At 39.0% G+C, this 26,175-nt stretch overlaps 1 pseudogene; it reads left to right on the top strand.

Annotated features, from left to right (window-relative positions):
* Positions 1-7,420: 7,420 nt before the first annotated feature.
* LOC120292521 lies at positions 7,421-26,061 on the top strand (annotated as a pseudogene).
* Positions 26,062-26,175: the final 114 nt, after the last annotated feature.

Below are 26,175 nucleotides of genomic sequence, written 5' to 3'. Positions count from 1 at the left end.
ACCACGCACGTGGTGCTTGTTTTAACCCATATAGGCTTTTGAGTTTGAGAACTTTTCTTCTTGGCCTTTGAGGATAAAGCCTTCTGGTTGAGCTACATAAATTTCTTTTCTGAAGATATCCATTTAGGAATGTTGATTTTACATCTAGTTGATGGATCTTCCATTCTTTTTGTGCTGCTAGAGCTATGAGTGCCCTAATAGTATCAAGGCAAGCAAGAGGAGCAAAAGTTTCAGCATAAATGCATACCTGGTTGTTGCAAGTATCCTTTCGCCACAAGCCTTGCTTTATGCTTCCGGATTGATCCATCCGTGTTGAGCTTCGCCTTTGTAGACCCACTTGACGCCAATGATCTTTGTCTTTCGGGTCGATCGACAAGCTCCCAAGTTTCATTTTTCTCAATCATCTTGATCTCTTCCTCCATGGCTTTTATCCAAACTTCATCTTTGGATGCTTGTTCGTAGTTTTCTGGTTCCAAAATAGCAAAGTTGCATGTGTCGTAAATTTTCTAAGGGCTTTTACCCTTAGCACCGAGACTCGGAGTAGAGTCTTCTTGCATTACTCTTGGAGAGTTTGTGAGTTATATCATGAGTGGTGGAACTGTACTTTCCTTCTTCGTGACGCTGACTCCTTCTTGAGCAAGTGGTATGTCTAGCAAGGTGATATACTTCTTCAATCTTCTCATCCTGCCAATCTATACTCATTTTCGTCGAACACGACGTCTCGACTAATCATGCTTCTTGGTTCCTTAGTTGTAAACCCGATAGCCTTTTGATTGGTCACTGTAGCCAAGTAATATTCCTTTTCTGTCTTTTCATTAGTGTTCTCAAGTTTTGTTTGACACGTGTTTGTAAGTTTCATCATAGGAGGTTGGACTTGGATGCCTTCTGCTCAAGTTTTGTTTTTCATTAGTGTTCTTTGGGGTTATGTGACTTACGTCATAGACAAAACACTGTCTTCCAGCATAAACACTGAAAATTTTTGCTAGTCTACCATGTTCAAGTGGAAGTCAGCTGCCCTGTTCTGACCATCAGCGTACCTGTTGCTCAGGCAAGTTGCCCAAAGGACAGTACATTGCAGGAAGAGACTTTCGAAACTTCAAACCCAGGGCTCGAGGAGTTCAAGAACGGCCATGCTCACTGCCAGCCTGCAACATGTCAACTCGTTCGCCTTATTGGATTTGTACCAACGGGAAGAAAAGATGCTGATCTATGAGTACATGCCAAATAAGAGCTTGACTTCTACCTATATGGTTTGACATCTTCCTTGCTTCTTAATATTCGTTGAGCAAAACCTGGGTGTTTTTAAGTGACATCTAGTGTGATACTCCAAGAGGCTTAGATGGGTCCCCAGTTCCGCTACACTGGCTAGGGCAACTAGACCCTTTTTTAGCATTTGGGGTACACAATGGTTTGCAATGCTCTAATTTCGCTTCCGGTTCTGATAGTCTTTAGGTTTTGATGATGCAGATCCAATAAGGAAATATTCGCTGATTGGGTGAAACATGTTCATATCATAGAAGGCATTACGCAGGGGCTTTATCTCCAAGAATACCACTTCACAATAATTCATCGAGATTCTGAAAGCCAGCAATGCTGGATGATGAAATGAACCCCAAGATATCAGATTTTGGATTGGTGAGAATATTCAAGAAGGATGACATTGAAGCAAATATCAGCCGAATTGCTCGGGACGTAGTAAGAGAGCTAACTACGCTCCAAGTTTTACCTCATAGGTATTCTCTCCTGCTAAAAGTCTGCTGCTTAAAACCAATTTTTGTTCTTGCATACAGCGGGTATGTTCCACCAGAATATGTGCGGAAGGGCATATACTGATGAAGTATGACGCCTACAGCTTTGGGGTACTGCTGTTGCAAATCGTCAGTGGTAGAAGGACCTCATGTTACTACGGCCTGAATGAAAATCTGAATCTTCGATTACGTAAGTAGAGATTTATTTGTGATTCCAAAATTTTCTGGGCTCAATTATAGGAACATGGATTTTGACTTTTAACCAACTGGCTTTCTTAATTTCAGGCATATGAGCAGTGGAAAGACGATAAATGCGTGGAGTTCATTGACCTGTCTTTGGATGACTTCTTCATCATCCTGTAAGCTCTTGAGATGTATGCAAGTGGCTCTTCTATGCGTGCAAGAGAAGCTTGGGACAGGCCATCCATGTTGGAAGTCTATTCAATGCTCGAGAATGAATCCTCAGCTGTGAACTTCCCCCAAGAAGCCTGCATTTTCAATTACCGAGGATGAAGATGAGGATGGCAAGTGCTTGCTCAAGGAAGCAATTCATTCAGTCAATGATGCATCAATTTCTGAATTGTTTCTCGATGATTGTACATTGCATAAATCCAATGCTGTGAATACTAATACCATAGAGAGAATCTTTGTCAACTTATTGGGTTCCCTAGTACATCGTTTGTCCCAATGGCATTTTTTTTTCCCAATTAATTGCAATATTTTTTGAAAAATGCATATGTTTTTTACCATTTAGAGGCAGTTCAAGTTGTGAAGTTAGGAAGTTAGGAGGATTGATTTTCGATCCAGTTCGATCCCACCTAGGAACTGAGAACGAGATGTTTTCACTTCTAGAATCGATTCAGTTCCTGAGTGGTGCAATGGAACTGATCGCTTGCTCCATTTATTCCCAGCCTTTGCCCGATCACACCACGAACTCAAGGCGTCGTTCTCACAATCGGCTTGAGATGACTGGAGTCACGGGCAAATCAGACCCCAAACCGCACGCATCTGGCAATATTCTTCTTCTATCTTAATATAGTTTGAAGTGATTGACGATTCAGAGACTTTGCCTTCGCGAGACACGGAAAACGCGACACAAGAGAGGGCAAAATACAGATCACTACCTTTGATAGGATCGAGATGCAAGAAACAGAGCAAGAGAGGTGGCGAGAGTTGAGACTATACCGCGAGAGGGAGGCGTGGAAGCTCGAGCGAAAGGGATGTGACTTAGGCAAGAAGGCAGCCGCGCTGCCATTTGAGAGTAGAACGAGGTACGAGAGGGTAAGGGACGAGGCGTGAGAAGAGAGAGAGAGAGAGAGGGGCGGAGGCAGCCAGGCACGACTGTGACTTGCTCAGTCTGTGAAGAATGACTGAAGAACGAGGCATTCCGGCTGCGCGAGCTAAGACGAGATTATTGACTAGGGTTTGAGTTTACACCTTAACTTCACAGTGCTGCTCTTTAAGAAATTATATTCGGGCAGTTCGGTTCTCATCCTAGAACCGAGAACTCTAGAACCGAGAACTGGAGCAGCGCTCGCTAGAATTGTCCACAATCCGCTAGTTTGGTCCAATTGTCCTAGTTCAGTCATCCATCTTGCTCACTACTAGTTCAAGTGTTCCTTCTTTTGTCTAGTAAACTGTTAAGGGAAAATACTGAAAAAAGTACTAAACATAACACATTGGTACTAATTCAGTTATAAACTTTTTAATTGGATCAATTTAGTCTACACATTTTCATATTACTACTAATTCAATCCATTTGGCTAACGTAGGTTGAAAAATCGCTAACGTGAATGTTAGTTGTCCTACGTAGTGTGATTAATGCTGATGTGAACATTTTTAAATAACGTTTTAACAAAATTTTGAATAATATTTATAATTTTTTTGTTTTTCTTTCTTTTTCTATTAATTTTTTTCTCCTTTCATTTTGGCTGGCATTAAATGACTTAAATTGATTAGAAATTGTTGACATAGACGCTAACCATTTTACGTAGCATAACAAACGTAACATGAATTTTTATTTTTTTAATTTAGTCAGAATGACTTGGTGACTTGCATGATCTGATCGTTGAGATGGAGTGGGTTCATGCTCTAATAAAAAAAGTTTTTGAAAGATAAAGTCAACATAGATTTTAGAGAATAGCACATGTACCCCAAGCAAGTATTTTACGGGCTAGTACATATATTACTTAAAATTGAATCGGGATTGTCAGGTTTGGAGAACCCACATGGGAGCCACCCTTTTCAATGGTCCAAACTGAATTTAGAATATGAACACCCCGGTAAACTAATTTCTCCTTGCAGCCCATTTGTGTATATTTATTAAAGGTTCGAATCACTTAGATCTATCGTGAAAGAGAGTGCGGGAAAGAATTTGCCTTCTTAATTGACTCGGTCATTCGAGCACAAGAAAAGGCCTTATTCGCATGAAAGTGCTTGGTCACGATCATTATCCACATTTCCTAAACCCGATGTTCTAAACTAGAGTTAGGTAAGGTCAAAACTCTAGAATTAATATGAAACTTAAGCTACAACATGCGCATGTGGTCCAATAAATCCTATTTAAAACCAACTAAAAATGTATAGTCTTATCTTAGAAGCTTGTTAGAGATGCTCCTTATTCAAGCATTCGGGTCATAGCAAACACTCTCCACCCTTGTCAGACCGAATTGTTACACAGCTTCTGCATGGTTCGGTCTCCTAACCACACACCTACTGAGGAGGTCTTGCTTTGACATTATAATTGTGACACCCTAAAGTTAATTCACTGAGATATTGTTGTTGGTTTATGCATGTAAATGGATGTGAAAAATGTCTTTCCAATTTGTTATATTAAAGAGAAAGTGTTCATATAGCAGCCATAATGATTTGAAGAACCTAATAAGACCAGTTGTGTTTATTAACTCGAGAAAGCTCTTTACGGACTCAAGCAAGTTCCAAAGAGCTTGGCATGAAAGGTTGTATACTTTTCTTGTTGAAAAATATATTGAATAAGAAAAAGTTGATACAACTTCATTATGCAAAAGAAAGATCATATTCAGCTTTTAGATATATATTGATGATATCATGCAAAACAAGTTTGAAATAAGGACGATGGGGAAACTAAACTTCTTCTTGAACTACAACTCAAACAAACCAAAGTTGGCACTTTCACATTTCAAGAAAAGAAACGCTTGAGAATTAGTGAATAATTTTGGGATGGAAACATGAGAATCGATACACCATTGCCTTCATCAACCAAATTTGACAAGGATGAGAAATGTAAGTTTGTCAATCCTAAGCTATATAACAGAATGATAGGATCATTATTGTACTTGATAGCATCTAGAACTGATATTTTGTTTTGCTTATGTATGTGCGCTCGTTTCTAACCTAATCTTAAGGAATTGCATTTGACTGTTGTGAAACAAATCATCACAGGGAGGGTATCTTAACAACTCATGTTTCATGTTATTGGGACATTGAGACGCTGACTTCATAGTTCACAAAATTGACAAAAAGAGCACCTCTGGCAAATTCTCAAATAATGAATTGCTGCTCGTTTCGTGATTTTCAAAGAAGTGAAATTCAATAACCCTTGCAATTGCTGAAGCTGAGTATGTGGTTCTAGATAGCTGCTGTAACTTTTGCAAATGAAGCAGCAACTAAGGAATTTTGGTGAGGAACAATCGAACATATGCATTATGTGTGATAGCACCAATGCGATTAATTTGACTGAGAATCCAATCATGCATTTGAGGGCTAAGCGCATTTCAATCCGTCAATGTATATAGCTTTTATTTCTATTTACACTACTGACATCTACATATTACGTATGCTGTAGCTCCTCAATCCACTCGAATTTCTCAGTCATGCTATCGTCGATCCGAAATACGTCTAATGTCATCAGCCATCAGAGCTTCAAGTCTGTGTAAGAATATGAACAAAGGGAATCCGACAGAAGAGATTCAAGATTGCATATCCAATGCCGTCCAATACCTCGAAAGCGTACAAATGGCAGATGAATCATGGTACATATGCTCATCTTCTTATGGTTAATCAGCATGGATAATTCAAGACAAGCAGGCAAGATGACCCGAGCATACGTGCAGGTATGAACAACGGAAGTTTGTTTTACACATTCCACGAGGTTTGCGCTCGCGGCACTTGCAGCCGCCGGCAAAAAGCTACGAGAATCGTGCTGCTACTGAAAAGGCGAAGCTTTTCTCCTTTGGACACAACCAGAGGATGGTGATGGGGGAGAGCTACCTTTCTGTCGGCACAAGTTCGTAGGTCTCGATCAATCATTTTGAGTTGTTGCTAACAAGAACCGAGATACCCTTTTTAGCAAAATTGCTCCTTCGACTCCTGGCACAGTCTCCACAGAGAAACGATATGTGTCCCGTATCATAGACACTTGCCATTATTTGCTCAACCAACAGGATAATCTAACGGATGATGATGCGCCGTCAGCTCCGGCGTTGACCAAGAAAATCGAACGAACTCTTCACGAAACAACGTGCGAAACTTGCAAGTTACATCAACAACACATGGGATCGTGTTGATCGAATCTTACACGTAAAGCGGACCGAATGGAGTAGCGACCTGGTTTTTGCAATCATTAACGTTGATCATTTCGCTACTTACCTTATGGGATGCTGCATCTTGCGGTTCCTTTAATTATCATCGCATTTCCGCGCGTGAAGGACGGTTGACCATTCAAAAATTGACTAATAAAGCTCAGTTTCACACGCATCATAGACGACAAATTTGACTACCATTTTCGGATCGCTTCATTTCGACCGCCTAATTTTGTGAATTTCATGTGAGACTCGCATGATATGATGGTTGGGATGGTCAGCTCCATTAGCATCATAGTTGACAAATTTTACTGCCATTTTTAGACACTTTCATCTCGCTCACTTAATCATGTGAATTTTGCGTGGACTTGCATGATCTGATGGTTGGGATGGAATGAGTTCACATGCATTTGGTGCATGCAATGCTCCTCCATTAGAAAGAGTCTTGGAAAGACAAAATCAACATACGAGTCTGCCCCATTATGTAATAATAGATATTAAATTGGACGGTTTGAACCATCAAATCTAGAAAATACCACATGTAGCCAAGCAAGTATTTTATAGGTTAGTACATACATCAATTATAATTGAACTGGGATAGTCAAATTTGGAGGAGCCTTATGGGACTTACCATTTTCAATCGTCCAAAGTCAATATAGAATATGAACTAACACTCATACAATAATTTCACTTTGCGGCCCATGTGTGTATATATATATAATGGTTCAAATCTATCGTGAAAGGTAGTGAGAGAAAGGAATTCCGTTCAAATCTATCGTGAAAGGTAGTGGGAGAAAGGAATTCGTCCTTCTTACTTGACTGGGTCATTCGAGCACAAGAAAAGGCCTTATTTGCATAAAATTCTTAGTCACGACCATTATCCACATTTCACTTAGCCTGATGTTCTAGACTAGAGTTAGGAAAAGTCAGAACTCGAATTAACACGAAACTTAAGCCACAGCATGTGCATCGAGTCCAACAAATCCTCTATAAAACCAGCTCAAACATGTACAACCTCCTCCACATTACTCATCAAAAGTGGCTTCCAGCAACAATCATATCCTTCTCATTCTCTTCTTCTCGTTTCTGTCTCTACTCCAAATCAACTCACGCATGGCCCAAAACGTCAAAGGAGGCTATTGGCTCCCGGACAGCGGCATCACAGCCTCCAACATCGATTCGACCTCTTCACTCATCTCTTCTGCGCGTTCGCTGACCTCGATGCATCGACAAACCAGGTAGTCATATCGTTGACGAACGCCCAGTCTTTCGCGGCCTTCACTAGTGACGTCCGGCAGAAGAACCCATCGGTCATAACCTCCTGTCCATCGGCGGTGGCAGCTCGAGTGCGACTGACTTTGCGGCCATGGCGAGCCAGTCTAGCTCCCGAAAGAGTTTCATCGATTCCTCCATAGCCCTAGCTCGGTCCAACGGCTTTCATGGCCTTGATCTTGATTGGGAATACCCGGACACTGATGAGAAGATGAACAACTTGGGGTTGCTCCTCCAGGAGTGGCGGACCATGGTGGCTGCTGAGGCGGCCAGGTCAGGTGACAATGCTCTGCTTTTGTCGGCGGCAGTCTATTACTTGCCGCACCACTGGTCAGGTGTGGATTATCCTGTGGGTCGCCATGGCGGCGAGCTTGATTGGATCAATGCAATGGCCTATGATTTCTTTGGACCAGGTTGGTCCTCCACCACAGGACCACATGCTGCTCTCTATGCTCCAGGTAGGGGTGGCAACTTTGACTTGTTTTTTTGGGTTATAAACTTTGACTATTCTGAGGTACAACGGAGTTTTCTTAATTTTTTGTATCATGACTTAGAAATTTTGTTACCTTAATGTCAAAAGAATCACAGCATCGTCTCCAATTCAAAGCATACTGTGTCATTCCGCGAGTAATTAACATGAGCATTTTTGTTCATTTAAAATCCTTCATTTGTGCTTATCAAACTCGCAATTTTCTTGATATATGATGCATCTGAAATTATCGGTCCCTTTAGTTTTAGGGAACGGCAGAAGTGGAGACATCGGGGTGAGAGCATGGATTCAGGCCGGCATGCCGGCGGGGCAGATCGTGCTCGGCTTCCCTTCTATGGGCGCATTCACCCTCGCAAATGCCAACAACCACGGCTACTCTGCGCCCGTCACTGGGGCAGCAATATCCTCCGATGGGTCGATCGTGTACAATCAAATCACGACGTACATATCCGAAAACAGCGCAAACCAATGTGTACAACTCCCCGGTCGTGTCCGCCTACTGCTATTCCGGGACGACATGGATCAGCTACGATGATACACAAACCATCTCTACCAAAGTCTTGTACGCCAAGGATAATGGACTCAAAGGTTACTTTGCATGGCATGTTGCTAGTGATGACAACTGGGTTCTTCTCAAACAGGTGAATTTACGAGATTCGTGTGATACACCACATGCAAAGTCTAGCCCTAATCAAAGTTACATACAGTATAATCAACCGAACCATCATCTTCTAAATGAAAATCTAATAATTTCATTGTCTGTTTAGATCAAACTTGTATTTAATGCTTTGTCATTGAAGGAAAAATATTTTCTTTGTTTTCTTTAATGAAGTACAAGAGCGTGGAGGAAAAAGCAATATCTAGCTAAGCTCTCTATGTGCAAGGGATAATAAATGGATATGGATGTTAAGCTTTAAAAATAAGTACATGTTTCAGAACGACGCCATTTTATTTAATTCAGATTGGTCACGTGGCTTAGATCATTTTGCACGAAGAGACGGTTGCATTGACGAGGCAAAAGTCTATTACGTCAATACATGGTCAACTTAATATTTGTTTTCAAAAATTTCAAGATTTGGTCCTACTTCGTCGTATCCTTTCGTTATTTCCTCTTCATGCTGGCATTAGAGAAAAGGTCCAACTTTCCAGATTAGTTGACCAATTTATATATCACAGCCGAATTCTAATTCCTTCCAATTTTCAACTTCTTGTTGCAGCTTCAAATGCGTGGTGACTTAGACGACGTCAGAGGAGACATTATCTACAGATACTTATTGAAGTTCAGACCAAAAATGTAATGGAATTATAGTCTCCATCTCACAATGTCATGTATTCCTTAGAGGCCAATAAAGCAAAGATGCTTTTCTTTTTCCCCTTCTTTGTTCTTCTCGTCTTATAAGACGAAACGATGTGGTAACTTGACAGGATCGATCAAATGTCAAATATGTTCTTAAAAATTGTGTAAGAAGAAGTAGTAGTAAGGATACGCTTTACAAAATACAGGTTTTATTCCTTAGAAAAGGAGACGAGAACGGAGATTACTACCGCAGTAGAGATAAACATTCCTCCTGGAATGCTCAGTTTGTACCAATGCTGATTTCAAAAGGTGTACTGATTGGAATGAGAAAGAGGCGGATCTATTGTTTCCTACTTCAATCTCATCTATAATCTCCGCGGACGAAACGAAACGGCGATGTGTAGACGTTTCATTTTGTATTTATCCGGCCACCTCTCCTCTCGCTTCCATCCTCTTCCCAGACCCACACCCCATCTGCCGCAGCCTCCATCCTGCCGTTGCCATTGTCGACAGTCACTATCATATTGCCATCGCTATGCTCAATGACAGAGTTTCCTCCCTTCGTTTTCGCCTCTATGACCGTCCCTCTCTCTCTCTCTCTCTCTCCTCTCTCTCTCTCTCACACACACACACACACACACACAATCACACACACACACACACACACACACACACACACACACACACACACACACACACTTATGCGTAAGCTCAACACCGCTATCAAGCTAATGGCCGATTGGTAGAGCTTAATATGGCGTCAAGCTCGCCCTAGATCGTAATTGTAACTCTAAAAGGAGCTTTAGACTTGATCATGGTTTTGACTGTTAGTAGAAAAATGTGTTTAAAATGGAAAGGAAAATAATGTATCAAAATAATCAGCGCAGAAAACAGAAAATGATTTGAGAAGAATGATTGTTTAGAGTGCGTTTGGTAATATTTTTATTTTTGAAAATAATTTCTGTTGAGAAATAACTTTTTTCATTTTTATTTCTGGACGAATTTCTAAATAGAATAACATGTTTGTTACAATTCTCAAATTTTTTAAAGACGTGCAAATTTTTTATATTTTAATAATTTCCTAAGATTATACTAATGTTTTTGAAGTTTTTCTTTTCTTTTTTTTTTTCCTCCCTTCTTCCTCCTTTAGTCGATTGTCGAGCCTCGGCGTGACATCCACAATTTTGACCTATGAGAAAGGGCCATGGAATCAGTGCGCCGATAGTGGGGATCGGCCATGGACCAATCTAAGGATTGATCATGAACCGATCGACCTAATCAAGAGGACCACTAATCACATAAGTTGACTCGAGCCATTTTGCTGTGGATCAATCGCTCAACCATAAGGGTTGGTCATGGATTGTAACAACCCTAACTCCATCTCTAGAGTTTTGAGCAGTTGGGGTTATTTTTGTAAGGTCCTAGACTTGTTGCCGTCCTAATTCTTTTTATCTTGTAAATAAACACATGTGGAAATGTGAACAAACAAACTTCCCAAACAAATAATAGTTGGAAGACTATGACATATATCACACATAATACATTACTTTATATTACAACAGTACATTTACAAGCTCTTCTTTCCTTTTTATATCACCCTATAAGTTTTCACATATGACAAGGGAATTCCTATCTCCTCTAGCTTGACTGTAGTTCTCAAAACTGACATAAGCCTAAAAGATAGTAGAGTGAGTTGGGGAACTTAATAAGTAAAATTCCTAATTCTCTACTAGAAAACATCATATTATCGAAGTCTAGTAAGTACAACACTTGCAAACAGTGTTGATGACGGATCAATAGTGGCATGCCTTGACTAAATACATGATGTCCATATAAAACTACCATCAACTTAAAAATGAGCACATCAACGCATTATACTCATGCATATACCGGCATGCATAAAATGATTCTTTTACCATCATCCCGACTCGACCAAGTCCTCCTAATTCGATTGAGCCTTCTCAGGGCTAACTTTCCAAGACTTCTGGTTCAAGATCCAACCATCTTGACTTAACTAGGGTGTCCCGTTTAATGAAGGAGGTATCGTGTTAATGCTATCTGGTGACAAATGTTTCTTCCTCTTCAAGTGCACACATAAGTGCGTCACACATGCTGATTCTTATGTTTTCTTTTTAGCCGACTTGTACATGATCCGAAGGCGTGCTCACTCATTCGTGTGTGCCATAAATCATTTTATTGCACTATATAACATGTTGGGAATGATCCTTAATTCGTGACTTGAATCGATCACTTAGCACTAATCGCCGCATTGGATAAGGCTTGGAAACGACATACCTCAATGTTGACCTAAGACCTTGAGACTTTGGTATACCTTACTTCATGAAGATCCTAAGTCTGACAGATCTTGGCTTCGACCCGATATGAATATACTTCATGATGTGAATGACTCTTGGTTTGTGGCTTGATTCAAACATCAAGCACAAAGTCTTCACATCAATCAAGACATAAAATCGGCACGCTTTAATACCTTACTAAGACCTTGTGTCACACCCCAATCCTCGAGTGTGTGCCCATCCCTCACTAGTCGATTAAATGCAACATTCTAGGACACGTCGCCACCCATTTATTTTAATGCGCATACGGAAGCGACAATATAAATCCCCAAACAACAATCAGATGAGATAGAAAAGTATGACCAATTTTTCAAATCAAAACAAACCTTTTATAAACATCCAGGTTTATTTACAAGACCAGACTATTTACAAAAAGGTTGACTCATTCCAAACGGAACTGTGCTATGACCTACTAATCAGACATATTCGCCGATTCTTTGATCTCCACCTTCCCAGACTTCGTGGCTTTCGGTCCTCCACTAACACAATCTAAGAACCTGAAAATGGTTATACACAACCAGTGAGACAATGTCTCAGCAAATTCAACCCTCTAAGACTCGATTAGGAAGCTAATATGCCATAAGGGCTGGCTATGCACAACACGGGTCGAGGATTTACCTTGGTGTCGATTCCACCTACACCCGAACGCTTTGAATAGGCACCCAACCAATCACCACAAATCAAAACATCAATCAATCAATCTAGTTGATTATATGTCATCACGACCCTTTCTTGGTCGACTCATCTCATACTATCTATAAAGTCCGCTTATATCAGGACTGCTTATTGCTAAGCTGATAAATAGATAGTATAGCTTGCTTTTGAGATGATCGGGTACACTACTCTTTGTTAAGCTGCCCTCTGCTAAGCTGCCATATCACCCGTAGGCTGATATAGTATACCGACATTGCTCAATCTAAGCTGATAAGGTATACTGCTCTCTACTAAGCTGCCATATCGCCCGTAGGTTGATATAGTACACCGGTATACTGCTCTCTGCTAACCTGACATATCGCCCGTGGGTTGATATAGTATACCCTTCCAAACATACATCAAAATCAATATTTTTATCATTCCCGATAAAAATAGCCGTGTGTAGGTACACAATTGGCTTTAGCCAAAATACAATAATTTTGCTTTAGAACAGCCCACCAGTTTCAATAGCCTATAAACACATTTTTGGCACTGTAAACCGGTGCCCGGTAAATTTTCAATTAATTACCAAAATTTATTAATTTAGGAAATAAATCATAAAATCACAATTAAATCAATTCAGCACAAATTAAAGCTCAAATAAATAAACAGACTGCACCACGGTAATTAGCATAAAATTTCGGTCATCGACTATCCCGATCTAATTTATGGAAAATAAATAAATAAATAAATAATTATGAAAATTAATTCTTAAATAGCAATAAATCCAACTTAGGCCTGTAATGCCTAATTGGACGCCGAAACGGACCCGGAAAATTCTCGAGACTCGTTCAATAAATACTAGAGTCTATTTACTTGCTAATTGCACTAACTAACTGTTGGAGAAAACTTCCTTATCTGTTTTGAAGTTGACAAAACGTTTCCATCAGTCTAGTCTAAAGACTTGCATACTCTATCGTCAAAATCTGAAGACCTCCATACTCAAGATTTAAAGTTTGCCCTCATTGACAGTTTCCAGACCGAAGAAATGAAGTATTATTCGTTGAAGAAAACTTATCTAGATGCGGGTATATCTTTAAGGATTTGGTTCGTGCGGTTGAAGAAGATCTCACGGCTAGAGATTGCACCTCGAGATCTATTATTCGTATTGAAATTAATTCGAGTATGTTAGATCCGTTGATTGGCGAAGTATACTTGGAAGATTCTACTTATGGAAACCTAGATTCTGATTGTATGGGTGAGCAACATTGGTGGGCTATCATCACGTTCCTTAAATAACTCGAGATCTTCCTAATTGATTATGTCCAACGGGTTGATTGGAAGAACTCTTTTGGAAGGTGCCAACGGTTATAAAGGCATGAATGAGTATATAAGGGAGGATGCTCAAGTTATTCGAATGTGTGCGTGAAAGAAAAATTCCAAAGTCTAAAGCTTTCAGTTCTTCATTATTTCCACTATTGAAGCTTTTCTTGTATTCAAAAGAGAGATTAAATACTTGTGAGACCTTGAGAAAGTGTAGTAGAGTCTCTACACTGTGAAATCAAGGACGTGAGACTATAAAATCTCTTTTGATTCATAGTGGAATCCAATCTGTGGGCTGTTAGTGCGGGAGAGTGGACGTAGGCTTGGTCTAAGCCGAACCACTATAAACTTTGTGTCTCAATTCTCTTTCCCTTATCTCCTTACTTTAAAATTGCAACTTTATACTTCTGCCTTTAGTTCTTTACACCTTCAGCTTATTACGCTTAAAATTAATTTTGTTAAAGATTCACAAAATTTCTTTGATCACCTATTCACCCCCTTCTAGGTGTTCGTACTAGCTATATCAATTGTTATCAGAGCGAGTGTGCTCATTTGTTTGAAGTGTTTTTACTTCTGAGTTAAAGATCCATGGCTAGTATGTTGGTTCCAGGTTTGATTGTAGGCCAAAGCAACACTAGACCACCTTATTTCGATGGAAATGAATACAACATATGGAAAAACAAGATGAAGGTATTCCTAAGATTGAAAGACCCTCTAGAATAGAATGTTGTAGAAAAATGAATCATTCCTAAAACTACATCAGTCTCAGAGAGGGGAAAAGAAGTTGCAGTGGCTAGCGAGATGACTCAAGAAGAAATAACTAAGAGACAAGCCCTTGATGCAAAAGCAATTTACTCTTTATATTGTACATTGTCTCCTACTGAGTATAATAGAATATCTTCCTGTGAAACAGCCAAAGAAGTCTGGGACAGGTTGCACATTATCTATGAAGGAATTGACCGAGTAAAAGAGACAATGATCAATATTCTATTCAGACAGTATGAAGCCTTCAAGATGAACTAGGATAATCTATTACTGACATGTTTAGTCGTTTTACAGAAATTGTAAATGGTCTAGAATATTAGGGAGAACCAATCTCAGGACACATGAAGGTTAACAAGTTGCTACGTGGACTCTCTAAAGACTGGAATCACATAAAGACCTCGATAAGGGAAACACAAAGGATCATGCCACTTTCTGTAAACGAATTGGTTGGCACACTTCCAAATTCTATGAAGTGGAGCAAATCAATGAAGAAGAAGATCTCAAAGGTAAGAAATCAATTGTTTTGAGATCTAATGATGATTTTAATATTACGACTTTGAAGATGACATGGATGATGAAGAGATAGCCCTTATGATAAAAAGGTTCAGGAAACTGAATAAAAAGGGAAAAAGATTCAATTGGAAGAAAGAAAGCACTCAAAAGTTTCAAAACAAATCAACTGACGATGATGAATCCAATAAAGATATGTTTAGACACATTAAACCCAACTGTCCCATGTTGAAGAAAAAGAAAGGAAAAGCTGAGAAATACAGAAGGCTCTCAAGGCGAGACATGGAGTGATGCTGAATGTGAAGAAATTGACGAATATTATGCCAATATATGTCTAATGGCAAAATCGAATCGACTCAAATTCCGAAAAGATACGACTCAGACTCGATAGTAAAATTGAGGTAAGTAATTTTAAAATCCCTACTAAAGTCTCTAAATATATTGATGAACCGTGTCTTAGTCTCAAAACTTCTCTCAAGAGGATTTCCGAGTTAAAAAGGGAGAATTTTGCACCGAAACAACAAGAAATTTTATGGAAAGAAAAGTTTGAAAATTTAGATAAAAGCTTTGTTACATTAAAAGAAAATGCAGACTCTCTTTCCAAAGAAAATATGTTTTTGAAAAATGACATTTCAAATATTTCAAAGAGATTTTCTATAGGATTTGAGAAATTGGAAAAGATTCTTTCAAGACAAAGACCCTACTTTAACAAATCAGGTTTGGGAATGACTTCTGAAATTATTCCTCTAATTGATTTTCCAAAAGTAAAAGAAAGAATTAAATAAAGGCCTACAAAAACTTTTTACAGAAATCATTTTCAAAAAGTCTTTGTAAAACGTGTTAGTCGAAGTGCTCTCAAATGTTCTAAGTGCAACAGCTCTAAACACTTTGAAAAAGAATATCCTATGGCTTGGAGACCTGTTAAGAAGGAATGGGTAAAGACTGCTTATGGCACTAACTCATCTGGACCTAAGAAAATGTGAGTACCAAAGAAAGCTTGAGTTTTTTTTTTTAATTGCAGGTCACTATCAAGAAAAATGTCAAATGGTATTTGGATAGTGGCTGTTCAAGGCATATGACTGGAGACTCAAGTTGTTTTATAAAGCTTATGCAACTTAATGATGGAAAAGTCTTTTTGGTGGAAACAGCAAAGAAAAAAATTATTGGATGTGGAACAGTAAAAATTGGAAGTCTCACAATCAACAACGTTTCCTTAGTAGAAGGACTCAATTACAACTTGCTAAGTATCACCAATTGTGCGACACTCGGATTCAAGATCAATTTTCAAGAAGGAATATGTTCGGGAACTAGTAAAGATCTTTCACAATCTTTTACTGGACGAAGACATGGGAACATCTATCTTCTAGATATAAAACCAGAGAAGTCTCAATATCTAATTTCAATACAAGATAAAGCAAACCTTTGGCATTGAAAGCTTGGGTATGTCAATATGAAGCAGATTGCCAAGATCTCTTCAAGAATCTTGTTCGAGGGCTGCCCAACTTGAAGTTTCAAAAATCTGACTTATGCACACCATGTGCATTGGGAAAACATGTTAGAAACTCCTCCCAACAAACTCCTCCCAACTAACAGAGAAATGCTTCCTATTGAAAGCCCTAACAAACTCCTCCCAACTAACATCAGAACCTGGTGGAAAGATTATGTCCTTCGAAGCTCTCCACCAAAACTTCGCATTTCCCTCCAACTGGTACTCTGCTAAAACTATTTTCTCAACATCAGTGCAGTCCAACAGCCGGAAAATTCGTTCCATCCCATCAATCCATTGCTCCGCCTCCTCAGGACTTCCCATTCCATTAAACTTAAGTGGATTTAGCTTCAAAAACTACTCCACTAGTCCTTGAGTACGGCGTTCGCTCCGGCTGTTGCTGCGCCCGCCTCTCCATCGTTTCCAATATTGGCTAATGCCTGCAGGATATCTTCCATTCGGGGTTCAGCTCTTGCAGCAGGCTTCAGCCCTCTATGGATGAGCACTTCCAGCCGCACCATGACTTTCCTGCAATTTCCAAGCATTGCCTCAGAATAATCCGAGACTCACTGCCTCCATTCAAAGCAATTACTACTACTACATAAGTAACATATACATGTTACTGGTACCTAAAGGCAACTCAAAATAAACTACTGGGGATCTACGAGTGAATACTCATCACCCGTTATTCAATTATTCCATTTTAGATCCTATGGTGTGCATTGTCATCATGTTCCTTAATCTCCAAACGAGGCTCCTTATCACTCCACCTATAACCATTCGCTCTGATACCAAAAAGGGCTGCTGTGACACCTCGAACCCTTCGCAGATCGTCACCAACGCCGATGTTACACCTTATTACCTTTCTTTCTTTCGAAGAAGTGTCCTAATTCGCAGACACATTTTTTTTTTTAAAACAATCGGTCCCAACGCGACTCATTAGCGGAAGCAAATTAAAATATCACCGTCTCTCCCCTAGCAACCATGATACAAATACACACCACTAATTCACCATCATTTTATAAACAAGCCTCGACACTTTACTTACATACATATATAACAAGATGGGATTCCCTTCGGGTCGGTACAACAAAAGGAAAAGCTAGGACTCAGCCACGTCCAGCCTAAAACCTCAAAAAGAAACCCTCGACCCTCAACATCATACGAGCATAAACCCCCCATCAAAAGTGTCGGCTATCTACATCAAAAAGATCCGGCTCCTACTCATCGCGCGGGGTCTCACACCCAACCCGGTGCATCAAGCGGTGGCGGCGGCAACATCCTCGCACGCTCCATCCCGACGAACGTGCACGTAAATGAACTCTTGAATGATAGGGCCCCCACCAGCCCTATGTCATACATCACTAGACAACGTACTCGAATAAAAGTCAGTCCGGAACAGAGACAGCCTATCTCGGCACACTCGACCTCTACATCGGATGGTAGACCATAAAACACCCCGCGTGACGGCAGGAAGCGGCATACTGCTAATCTGAAATGTTATTCCCCAAAAGGGGTGAGTACAACCACTCAGCAGATAGGGAAATCCAATAACGACTCAATGCATCATGCAATTATACATGCATTGCAGGCATTACTTACCTTGAAGCCATGCGCATACTATCGTGCATTATCATATCAATTCATAACACATTCATGTGTATCATCATTGTAACATACATGTCATGACATCATTACATCATACATGACATCATCATCATAGCATCATTTCATCATACATGTCTTCGAGCCATATCATATATCATCATCATTATCATTACCATGCATATCATCATGCATATCATATCATAGGTGATCATCCCTATTTCACATCACATATCATCATCATCATCATCATCATCATCATCATCATCATCATCATGCATATCATCATGCATATAATATAATGGGTGATCATCATTATTTCACATCACATATCATCATCATCATCATCATGCATATCATCATGCATATCATATCATGGGTGATCATCATTATTTCACATCACATATCATCATCATCATCATCATCATCATCATGCATATCATCATGCATATAATATCATGGGTGATCATCATTATTTCACATCACATATCATCATCATCATCATCATGCATATCATCATGCATATAATATCATGGGTGATCATCATTATTTCACATCACATATCATCATCATCATCATCATCATGATGCATATCATCATGCATATCATATCATGCATATCATGTCATGATTTAATTTCCACTTTTGGATTTCAATCTTGATCACCACATCACCCATTTCTCAATTTATCAATTTTATCATCCCCTCGGGCAAAGACCTCCGAGGCTTCCGGCATTCAGCCTCCCAGGCCACCAGGCATCCGGCCCCCCACATTCCCGGCATCTCGCATCTCAACTAGCATCACGAGGCATTCCCTTCGGGCAGAAACCTCCGACAGGGCTTCCGGCATTTACACTCCCTGGCCGGGCATCCCGCACCCCAAATCCTGGCATCGCGAGGCATTCCTTTCGGGCAAAGACCTCCGACAAGGCTTCCGGCCCCCACATTCCGGCATCCCGAATCTCCTGTGGAATCCGGCAATGCATCTCTGTACATTCCGGCCTCATCCTCCACCACAACCACTTACTCACTTATCATTATCCACATTTATCATCATTTTGATCTCATTTAACATGGCATATGATTCACACATGCATCACAATTCATGGTCATACATACACCAATGTCTTATCATACATGCAACAATGCATAATTATTTATTAATAAATTCAATGGAATTTATGGCCAATAAAATAATCCATTTTATTTTATTATTATTATTTTTTATTTTTTATTTATTTTTTTATCATATTTATTTATTTTCATAAATAAATATTAAATTCAATATCTATAATTTCCCAAAATCACAAAATTCAAGCAATCATCAAACAAACCAATAGAATGACAATTTCATGCAAAATTCATGACCAACTTGAATTTCACACAATTTCACAATTTCCACAAAATAGCACATAATATTCGGATAATAACCAGAATGCACAGTTTCTGAATAAATTCGATTAAAATATCCATACGGCCTCCAAAAATTACGAAATTTTACAGAGTGATAGCCAAGACATTTTCGTGCAACTTTCATGGAGAACTCCAAGCCATATTATTTTTATATTATTTTATACAACCTCACGAAGCTTCTGGATCCATTACCGCATCGTCCAGTGAACACATCTCCGAAATATTGAGATTTAACCTACCTATTCTCTTTATTTTCCTCTGAAATTTGGATATGTTATACACCAAGGTATCCTCTACAAGTTTCATGAAGAGATCCAAGTCAAATAACCAGAGTAGAGTCATCATTTAGGTCCTTGAAGTCTCGGGTATCTCAAAATACATCACCAGAATCATCTTCTTCAAGATCTAGTCGATTTACTAGGTTATACTTGTTCATTTCTCTTCAAATTTGAGTATGTTGTATTTTAAGATGTCTCCTACAACTTTTATGAAGAAACAGAAGTGATATTCTCAACAAAAACCAACATGCAACCACGAATCTAGCAAGAGGTCAGTGCAAACTCTCCAGATCTGAGGTCTCCGTAGAACAAGACTTTAACCCCTCAAATCTCCATCATTTTCCACGAAATTTCATTATGTTGTAGTTCAAGATGTTAGCTACAACTCTCATGAAGAAATCGAAGCCAAAATCGGACTCTAAACACACATGCAAGCTCAAACAAGTTACTGACTCACACGGTCCGAACACAAACAGCCACACCATCCGCACACAACTCATCCATGCTTCGGTTTTTCACATCTAACACCCAAAAATTCGACATGCAACCAACACACAAGCATGCAAGAGAAGCTAGAGGACTTCCACTTGCCTCTAGGATGGACGGTCGACGGCGTACGGCGGCGAACACGGCAGACGAACGGCGGCTCCTCCTCGGCTCCGCCTCCTTCCTCTCTCGGCCTCTCCCTCTCTCTCGCACACCTCTCTCTCTCGCACGGTGTCTCTCTCTCCCTTGGGCGAATGGCTAACCGGCCATTCTCTCTCCTCTCTCCTTCCCTTTTATTTCCTCTAAAGCTCATGATTGATAATGATTGTTTTGCCTTAACCATGGCCAATGCATGGCCTTCTCCCTTGCCGCTTGTCATCACACATGCAAGATGGGCTTGGGCTTTTGGGCTTGGGCCTCCCCTCCTTGGGCCGGCGACTACTCCTCTCTTGGGCCACTATTGGGCCGGTCGACTTCCCCTCTTGGGCCACTCATCTTGGCCCATTAAAGGCTTAGGCCAAATGGGCTTAAGGCCCATCCTAAAATTAACCCCTTTTTTTTTTTTGAATTCCTTTCTATAATTATTTCCAAATTCAAATTTTATCTTGGCCAAAGTCTTGGGACATTTTGTTCATTAAGATTTAATTTATAAGGCACATGGCCAAGCATAAATTATTAATCTATCGAATTTGAATTTTCACAATCATAAGCACAAATCATCTAATTAAAAGACTAATGGCTAAAACATAAGCCATGGGAATTCTATCACCTAATTAAAGACTTTAACACACCTTATGGCTTGGCTTTGAATTTTGGGATGCCACATCTGGACCTAAGAAAATGTGAGTACCAAAGAAAGCTTGAGTTTTTTTTTTTTTAATTGCAGGTCACTATCAAGAAAAATGTCAAATGGTATTTGGATAGTGGTTGTTCAAGGCATATGACTGGAGACTCAAGTTGTTTTATAAAGCTTATGCAACTTAATGATGGAAAAGTCTTTTTGGTGGAAACAGCAAAGAAAAAAAAATTGTTGGATGTGGAACAGTAAAAAATTGGAAGTCTCACAATCAACAACGTTTCCTTAGTAGAAGGACTCAATTACAACTTGCTAAGTATCAGCCAATTGTGCGACACTGGATTCAAGATCAATTTTCAAGAAGGAATATGTTCGGGAACTAGTAAAGATCTTTCATAATCTTTTACTGGACGAAGACATGGGAACATCTATCTTCTAGATATAAAACCAGAGAAGTCTCAATATCTCATTTCAATACAAGATAAAGCAAACCTTGGCGTTGAAAGCTTGGGTATGTCAATATGAAGCAGATTGCCAAGATCTCTTCAAGAATCTTGTTCGAGGGCTGCCCAACTTGAAGTTTCAAAAATCTGACTTATGCACACCATGTGCATTGGGAAAACATGTTAGAAGTTCTTTTAAACCATTGAATTAGGTTTCTACTAATCACATTTTGCAGCTTCTGCATATGGATTTCTTTGGACCAACTAGAACTAGAAGCATAGGCGAAAAGAGATACTGTCTAGTAATTGTTGATGACTACTCACAATTCACCTGGGTTTACTTTCTAGCAAGTAAGTCCGAAGCTTTTTCTTACTTTTCAAAGTTTGTTAAGAAAGTTCAGAACAAGAAATGATATGCTATTTCAAGCATACAGACTGACCATGGAGGTGAGTTTGAAAATCAAGACTTTGCTAAATTCTGTGATGAATCTGGTTTTCAGCATATGTTCTCCTCTCCATACACTCCAACATAATGGAGTTATGGAAATGAAAAATAGATCGTTGCAAGAAATGGTTAGAACACTTTTAATAGGAAGCAATATTTCTTTTCATTTTTGGGCTGAAGCAATTTCTACAGCATGTTATATCATTAATGAGTTTTCTTAAGGCCTATTCTGAGAAAACTCCCTATGAGTTCTTCAAAGGAAAGAAGCCAATTGTTTCCTATTTTCATGTGTTTGGTTGCAAATGTTTTGTATTGAAAAATGCAAATGATCAAATCGATAAGTTTGAAGAAAAATTAGACGAATGAATCTTCCTTGGATATTCAACGTCCAACAAAAAGCTTACAAAGTATACAACAAGAAGACTCAATCTGTGGAAAAATCGATGAATGTTAAATTTCAAGATCTTATACAAAATCAATCGATCCAGACTCAACCTAAAGAATCTGAACCTGCTCCAGACTCTACAAAGTCTAACTCCCCAGAAGTAGCTCAGACTTCAGAAGGTCAATAACGAACGGATGTTGAAGAATCAACTGAAGAAAAGTTCAGCAATTGTCGACCAACCAACAACCGGAAGCACAAGTCCACATCTCAAAGAACTCATCATTGGTGACATTGATGAAGGGATTCATACAAGATCCAAAAGACATAAAGAGTCTAGCGCTGTGGCTCTTATTTCTAAAATAGAACCCAAAAGTATAGAAGAAGCTTTAACTGATGAAAGCTGGATTGAAGCTATGCAAGAAGAGCTTAGGCAGTTCAGTGTTAATGATGTATGAGAATTAACTCTTAAACCAAAAGGTAAATCTATTATTGGAGCTAAATGGGTTTTTAGGAACAAGATGGATGAAAAAGAAAAAGTTGTAAGGAACAAAGCAAGACTCATGGCCAAAGGATATACGCAAGAATAAGGGATAGACTATGATGAGATTTACGCACCAGTAGTAAGGTTAGAAGTAATTAGATTATTACTTGCTTTTGCTTGTTATAAGAATTTCAGGTTATTCCAAATGGATGTCAAAAGTGCATTTCTGAATGGATTTATCTAAGAAGAAGTCTATGTGGAACAATCTCCCGGTTTCAAAGACCCAAAGAGACTAGACTCAGGATTTAGACTAAAAAATGCTCTCTATGGTTTAAAATAACCACCTCGAGCTTGGTATGACATGTTAAGTAAGTTTTTAATGAAAATGGTTTTGTCAAAGGAAAAGTGGATACTACCTTGTTTAATAAAAGGAAAGGTAAAAACTTTTTACTTGTTCAAATTTATGTTGATGATATTGTATTCGGATCATCTAATGAAAACCTGTGCAAGAAATTTTCTAAACCTATGCAGGATGAATTTGAGATGAGCATGATGGATGAATTATCCTTCTTTCTCGGATTACAAGTAAAACAATTGAAGGAATGAATCTTCATTCATCAAGAGAAATATACAAAAGAACTTATTAAAAAGTTCGGATTGGAGAATTGCAAAAAGACTGAGATACCAATGTCTAGTTCTTCAAAGCTGTATAAAGATGAAGAAGGAAAGAAAGTTGACCAAAACTTTATAGGAGTATTATTAGTTCACTTCTTTATCTTACTATTTCTAGACCTAACATTTTGTTCAGTGTTTGTATTTGTGCTAGATTTCAATCTGATCCAATAGAGTCCCATCTAAGCGCCGCAAAACGCATCATCAAATACATTGCAACTACTTCAAATATGGGTCTATGGTATCCCAAAGAAGGAGACTTTACCCTCCTTGGGTATCCAAACGCAGACTTAGCAGGTTGCCGAGTGGATAGAAAGAGCACCTTTGGTACATGCCAAGTGCTGGGAAACAAGTTGGTATCTTGGTTCTCAAGAAAGCAAAGCACTGTAGCTCTTTCAACAACATAAGCAGAATATGTGGCTCTTGGAAGTTGCTGCTCTCAAATCCTATGGGTAAAACAACAATTGAGAGACTTTGGAATTAAAGATTTGTGTACCGAGATCAAATGTGACAACACCAAAGCAATTAAACTCACAAGGAATCCAATTCTTCATTCATGAGCAAAGCATATAGAGATTCAATATCACTTTATTAGAGATCATGTTCAAAATGGAGAAGTTATGATTCAATTCATTGACTCAAAGAATCAACTGGCGGACATTTACAAAGCCTATTTGAGTCTATTCGCACCAAATTGAACATCACATTTCTTATCCAGTAAAGTCCGGATGTGCTCAAGACTCAAAGATAAAGTCCAAGATATTCAGACTCAAAAGACCAAGAGTTACGACTATAAGTTGCTCTTTTTCAATATTTTAAACTTAAAAAGGTACGGTTATTTATTAATTACTAATTGAAATTATCTTTCCAAGTTTCTCTTTTTCAAAAATGTAGTTATCAATTTTGAAAAGACAGTTTTTTTCAAAAAGGGAAGTTATTCATTTTTAAAAAGGTATTTTTATTTTCCTTTTACGACGTTTTTTACCTCGCTTCACTTGCTTTATATACTGCCAAGACTCGTCTTCTTTGTTTTTACATTGAAACCCTATGATACAAAATTCCTATTTACTTTCACTTTCACTCTCGATCTGTTAAAAAAATTTCACCTTTTTTCAAGCAAGTTTGTGAATTCCTCCATTGGAAGAGACAATGTCTTCAAGAAAATCATCAAGGATTACGAGCAAGGGACCACGACATATGCCCGAGGGTCCTACCCACTTCGACTTGACCGAAGAAGAAGTTCCTACTCCTCAACAGCAACAAAATCAGCAACAACCTTCTCAGCAGCGTCAAACTCCTCCACCGACTCATCCAGAAGAAGAAGTTTTGGAAGAAACGGAACCTATAAGAACGTTGACTCCTAAAGTCACTTTCAAACTCTATTCTAATCTAAAAAGAGGAGGAACTCCTATGACATTGATTGATGAATACTTGAAAGAGAGGGGGTATAAGAACGAGACTCTGTTTTTGCGTGACATGGAAAAGATGGGTATTGCCGAAAAGGGTTCGGCTGAAAAAGCCTTTGCTAATTTTCCTAGTGATCCACGAATGAGGACTGCTAATCAACCTCAAGGACTAGATGATGATGAAAGAATGTTCTCCCACTTTCAACCTAGAATGGGAGTGGCTAAAAATATTACTGATGGTTCTAATTTATTCATATCAAAGAACCATTAAAGGGTTTATTCGAATCTGCTGAAGAGAAGGGTTATACACCCAAGGAATGTTGATTTTGATTTCCTTGATTCAGTGAAAATAAATCTATGAAAGAAGTTTGCTGCCCTGTAGTTGGAGCACTTTTGTTCTAAATCCACTACTGCTTATACTGAACTCACTGCATACTTTTATTCGAATTTATCGTTTGTGGATGCAAATAGCTTCTCTTTTTACTTGTGAGAGACAAGGTGTTTTTGGTGGATATGGATACTTTGGCTGATCTAATTGGGGTGGAAAGAGGATGTTTCCGACCATTGGGTGTACCTCTTGCTCATGCTACTTAGTCATTGGTGAAAGACAAGGATGCTGAAGGCAAGATATCCTATTCTAGGATGAATGCCACCAACATCTTGTTACATAAAATTGTGATCAACTGCATTAGGCTAAAGTTGACATCCAAGACTGATGTGTATCGGTCTGAAGCGAAACTAATGCATGCTATCAATTTTGGATCAAATTTTCTCTACCTCACACTATTATGTTCCATATGTATAGAAAAGTTGTAAGATAAGGGACAACTCCCTTATTATGCTCTTATCACGCGTCTTTTTAGACATTTTAAAATTCACATCCCTATTCCATTAAGTTTGTAAACAATTTCTCTAATGGTGATTGGATTCAAAATGATAAAAAAGATGCGCTTGCAAGAGTTAAGTAAGGTATTGGAACGTGTGGAAGAGAAGTCTCCTCTAAAAGCAAAATAAGACTTTGCTGCAACAAAAAGGAAAGGTAAGAAGCCCATGGCTGCTCTTGTGAAGAGAAAAAGAACTCTCATCTTGCAGGATGAAGAGGATGAGGATGAGATGACTCTTTTAGCCTTACGTAATTTGAAGAGTTTTGTTAGTTTTGAAGAAGCAGAGCCAGCAGAAGAAAGAGAAGAGACAGAGAAGGAAGAGGATGAATAAAGGAAGATGGAGGAAGAAAGAAGAGAAGAGGAAGAAGAAGAAGAGGAAGAGGAAGAGAAAGAAGGAGAACAAGATCAGGGTCAAGAAGACTCTTTCGAGCTAACGCTGGATGTT

The sequence above is a fragment of the Eucalyptus grandis genome, chromosome 4 (assembly GCF_016545825.1).
Source record: "Eucalyptus grandis isolate ANBG69807.140 chromosome 4, ASM1654582v1, whole genome shotgun sequence".
NCBI lineage: Eukaryota > Viridiplantae > Streptophyta > Magnoliopsida > Myrtales > Myrtaceae > Eucalyptus > Eucalyptus grandis.
The sequence above is the reverse complement of the archived record's forward strand: the minus strand, read 5'-3'. Positions and strand labels throughout refer to the sequence as shown.